This window comes from Pinus tabuliformis, chromosome Q (genome assembly GCF_031772625.1).
Source record: "Pinus tabuliformis cultivar Carrire ecotype Pingquan chromosome Q, CPIR1, whole genome shotgun sequence".
Taxonomy (NCBI): domain Eukaryota; kingdom Viridiplantae; phylum Streptophyta; class Pinopsida; order Pinales; family Pinaceae; genus Pinus; species Pinus tabuliformis.
Genome location: NC_142296.1, coordinates 258,315,381 through 258,321,380, shown reverse-complemented (window position 1 = coordinate 258,321,380; position 6,000 = coordinate 258,315,381).

Genomic DNA, 6,000 nt, shown 5'->3' with positions numbered 1-6,000 from the left:
CCACCATTATTTGTCATCAGCACCATTATCTGCTTATCTGTCTTGTTTTCCACCAGAGCCTTAAATTCTTTAAAACTTTCAAAGTCTTCAGATTTCTTCTTGAAGAAATATATCCATGTATTCCTTGAGAAATCATCTATAAATTATACATAGTACACAGACTTACCGAGTGATGGAACTGACACATGTCCAAACATTCATTGTGCACAAGCTCTATATATGTTTCGCCCTCTTGGCACGAGAGGGGAAACTCACCAGATTCTTCTTCCCATATACATAATTTTCACAGAAATCAAAATCTAGAGAGAAATTATACATACCTTCTACCATACCATTACCATGAAGTATTTGAAGGACGTTCTCTCCAATATGTCCAAGCCTTTGATGCCATAGCATGGTCTTTTCTCTAGAGACCACTAGATTTTCTGCTCCACTTTCAGGAACCACAGAACTGTTGCACCCATCAATAACAGTGGTGCCCTGAAGCTTGTACAGAGTTCTAATCTGAACTCCACGCATCAATACCAGTGCTCCCCAAACCATCTTGCAGGTATCTTTCTCGAACACTATTTTTACACCTGTATCATCCAACTTTCTTGCAAAAATAAGATTTCTCACCAATGCAGGAACATGCAGAACACTCAGAAGTGTTCTAATCCTTCCACCTTGCAACTTCAACTTGACTTTTCTACGACCCACGATTCTAGCCTTCATGTCATCCCCTAAGAAGATATCACCACCATCATATTTATCATACTTGCAGAAACACTCCCTGTGGGGAGTGAAGTGAAAGGATGCACCTGAGTCAATCAACCATGAATCATGATCTACATGTGTACTTGAAGAATAATCCAAGTACACATCCCCACCGTCATTTGAGTTGGTTTTCACCTCTGCAGAAGGAGCATCATCATATCCCTTTTCTTTCTTAGGAGCTTTAGATCTATAGTCCTTTTTGAAGTGCCCTTCCTTTCCTCATTTTCAGAACACCTTTACAGGTTTTCCTGGAGATTTAGATATCCCTTTAGATTTAGATCTCCCACTCGAGGATTTATTTTTGTTTCTGTTCTGGGACTGTTCTTGTACAAGCAAGGCATCACCATCATGACCATCCTTATTTTTTTGTCTCATCTCCTCCGATAGCAAGGATGAGACTATTTCATCAAAGTGAAAGGCAGTCACATTGCTACCTATTGCAACAGCCAGAATATCCCATGAATTTGGTAGAGAACACAGCAAACTGATGCACTTATCTTCATCTGAAATATTTATATTAATAGATAACAATTGTCTTACCATAGTATTAAAGGCGTTCAAATAATATGTCACTGAGTCTCCATCCTTCATCCTCGGATTATACAATTTTTTCCATAGGAAAAGTTTATTCACCAGAGACTTACATTGGTACAAAGTCCCTAACATGTCCCACAAACCCTTCACTGAAGCTTCCCCTGATACATTCAACAATACTGAATCTGAGATATACAATCATATTGTGCTCTTTGTTTTCCGCTCTAACTTTGCTCAGTCTTCAGCTTACATTCTCATTGGTTTAGTACCCAGATCTACCACGATCCACTGATCTTTATCCACTAGCAGATCCTCCATCTTGACTTTTCGCAATTCAAAACTCTTACCATTAAATTTCGCAATCTCTATCTTTCCACTTCTTGCCATCTTATTTCACCACAAGAATCAATACTTTATATCTCCCACTGAACAGGGTCTACCACAGGCCTGAGAAAAACCCCTCAGCAGCAAAGGCGTCCCTTGAAGCCAAAAAAACTTTGATACCAAATGTAGGTTTTAACCACGTATAGAAATTAACTACATACAAATTCTAAAAATAGAAAATAAACAGTGGCGAGAGCATAAAACATAAAACATATATACATAGAGATTTTCCCATGGATCCCAAAACCGGGACTACCAGATTGATTTTTTCATTATATTCCATTCAATGTTACAATACATTTATATACATGCCAAAGCATCCATAAACATCAATCCATTAACCCTAGATTAGAACATAACCATAGTTCCTTTGACTGAATCTACAAAATAACATGAACAGAAACCCATCATGCCCAAAGCCATGTATGAAAACCACGCACAAAACCATAGGTAGGTAGGTATTTTTGAAAGTAATATGAATACTCTAACTTTAAAAAAATATGAAGAAAGAAAGAAATCATATAAAACATTGGATCACAACTTCACTCTAATTAAATTTTGAATTTCACTATTTCATAAATCATGGCCAAGGTACAGATTTGAATTTGTCTGAAATAGACGTAATAGATTTGGGTCAATAAATCAGAAACTCAATCCAATAATTCAAACATTGTTTTCTTGACTAGCGGTAATAGGTTCTGTGCTTCGTACAAATCGAATTAGGGTTCCATATGGTTCATGTTTTCAGATTAATTATTTCCACACATGAATCCATTTTGACTCTTTTTTTCAGAAGAAAAAAACAACAGTTCATATATTAATATAATCTATTACAAATGCATAGTGAACAAAAACTACAATATTTACAAGTAGAAAGGATCGCCAGTGATTGAAAATTAGAGATTTGCAGCAGGAAAAAGAACAGAGCACTCTCGTTGCAAAAACAAGGGAGCAACCAGTGTAGCCCGAAATGACCAATGTTCAAAAATAAAAGGACCAGAAAAACCTCTTAGGAAAATGAAAAAGGAACCTCAAGCATAGGGGAAGGCACTAGATACAACAATAAAATCTTGAGCCAAGCATTCAAAGTGGATCAATCTAGGTTAGGTAGCTAAGCCACGATGCGAGAGCTGATCTGCCCGGAAATTCTGCTCCCTGTAAATATGGCAAAAGGAGATGGAGAGAAAACATGTCCGCATAGAGGAGATCTGATCCAACTAGTGGTGGAGAGACGAGACAACCAGAGAGGATTTCCCCAAGGCCCAATCGATAGTTTCCTTCGAATCTCCAGTGACAAATATTTCCTCCAACGCGAGCCACAAAGCACATCTGAGTGTACCCCATAAGGCCAATACTTCAGCCCTCATGTTAGTCCCCAAACCTACAGACCAATAAAAATTATAGCTCCAGGAGGATGAAATGGATATAACTACACCACAACCACAAGACCCATCCACCGAAGCCCCATCGAAGGAACCAATGGGGAAGATCTCCCTGAATTCTGTATAGGATGAAACAGGTCTATAATTCCAAGGTTTAATGAGGCCAATCTATGAGAAATGTGCAACAATTTTGAGGGCAGTAGCATGTATATCAAATACAACATTATCAAAGATGTGGGAAAATGGTAATGGGGATAACCATTTTGGCCCTTACAAAAATTCCTTTTCTCTTAATAATAATTAATTATAGCAATTTATTTTCCAATTTTTCAACTATTTATTTTATTTTATAATGATAACTGTCAAATATAATTATGGCAATTTGAACTTTTAAGAAATATTTAACTTTAAATACAGAAGATATGGATTTAGAAAAATTATAATGTAATTACTAAATATAACAAATTTTCCTCCAAATAATATTTATGTTTTTTTAGAGATTAATCATCAACATTAATATTTATAATTAATTAAATATGATGAGTTAATTTTAGTGGTCAATTTCTATACAATCCACTTAATAAAAGATAATTTCCATCTGCAATTTTTTCCCGGCCACGGATGGGCATCCCAGAAAAAAAGTGGAATTGTATTAATATAAGGAAAAGCATGATAATTACAATATGCTAGTCCATTCCAGGAACTGAATATTAACACAAGCAAGAGCAATGAGAGATCCAAAATTTACCTCCACATACAGTAGGGAAGGAAAAGATTGGAAATTGATGCTAATCCTTATCCTAATTATTTGATGTTATCCTAATTATTGGATGGATTTGGAGATATTCGGGAAATTTGTAATTGAGATAAGCAAATTTATTACAAATTCTGATAATCATTTTTATTTTGATTAATTATAAGCAATCCAAAACATTATAATTAGAATAAATATTTTAATTGTAAATTTTGGACATTTCCCAAAAGACAATGAAGTCAAATATGGACAACAACAATGTTAAATATTGCTCTTTGCTCCTATTCGTTGAGATTACCAAAGCTACAAATTTACTAAAATACTTTAATGTGACTGTTCTATCTTGATCACGGAAATGAATTTTTTTTAACAATGTGGTACATACTTCGTTTTTTTAAGAATGAAGACGTTGCCTGTGGGTCTTTCATGACTTTCAGCCGGTCGTGGTGAAATTAATGTCCTTGGCAGGTTGGCGGGAAAGAATATTGATTATAACTTTAGAGAATGCTTGAAATTTAAAGGAAAGTAGAGGTGTTTTAAGTGTAATTTTTTGGAAAGTTTTTGGGTTTGTTTCTGATTTAATTTGTTTTGAATTTAATAAGGATTTATTAAAATCACAAGTTTAACTGTTAAACTCTTCATATTAAAGATTTCTTAAGGTTTTTGAGGGCATTGAATCCATATATGTAGTTAAAAAACCAACAGAAACAAAAATTTAACAGCAAATCAAGATTTGACTACAATTTTTTTTTACTTAATTCCAACCAAAAATCTATAAAAACTCTATCAAATCATAATAAAAACTACTCTTTAAAACAATTTACCTAGCTATTATACATCTATTAAAGAAATCTCCAATCCAAAGATAAAAATGTCATTTTTAACGAAAACAATTCATTCAATTTTTTATTTGAAAATTTTATTTATTTTTAGTAATAATTAATTAAAAATTTATTACAATTTTTATTTTATTTTTTGACGGTAATTAGAACGACTCTTTTAAGCTTTTTAAATTTCCTGCAGATGATGATAATTACTGATTTAAACTTTAAATTTCTTTTACTAATAATAATAATTCCTAATTTAAATTTTTAATCATTTAAATTAAATGATTTTTGGAATATTTATTTATAATTAATTAAAATGATGATAATGTGAGGTATAATATTATTTAAATAAATTTAATGTTAGAAAATTATAAAATTATAATTATAAAATATTTATTTTTTATTGTTTTATATAGATTTAGATTAGATACTTTTTAAATTTCCTACAGATTACTGATTTAAACTTTAAATTTCTTTTGCTGATAATAATAATTCTTAATTTAAATTTTTAATCATTTAAATTAAATGATTTTTGGAATATTTATTTATAATTAATTAAAATGATGATAATGTGAGGTATAATATTATTTAAATAAATTTAATGTTAGAAAATTATAAAATTATAACTATAAAATATTTATTTTTTATTGTTTTATATAGATTTAGATCAGATATTTTAAATTTATTTTGATTAAATTAATTGGGTGTCTAGTAAAATTAGTTATAATTAGAAATATTAATATAATTATATTAAATAGTTTAATAAAAAGAATATTAATTATATTTATATAAAGAATCTAAAAATGAGATTGAGTAATTTTTTTAATAAATAATTTTATTTTTATCATTTATATGTGTCATTTTATTTTTGGCAGAAAATATATTGATGATGGTGGTAGTGGTGGTGAACCTCTACTGAGACCGAACTTTGGTCTATCAGACCTAAAGAAATGAATTATTTAGTTTTATTTAAGATTTTATTCCTATGCTCAAAAAGCTTGGAGAGAAGCTTCCCGAGCTCACTGTAATTTTGACAATGTGAAAGGCTAGGAAGGTCAGTGTTGCAACAAAGATTTTGAAACTGAGATCTAATGTGGTTGTACGAGGGCACTTTAAGAGGAAGTGATTTTCATCCTCAATGCTCGTATTCTCACATAGATGGAAAAACCTTTCCATCCATGGTGTTTAGGATAAAAATTAATTTATATATTTTATATTTTATATTTTCATTTTTAATTTTTAAATGTTTAATTTTAAATTATTAAAATAACATATAATCTTAAATATACAAACAATTTAAATGGTTCTTAATTAAAAAAATTAGAATAATAAATAAATATAAATAGTCTTAAGTATTAGTTTA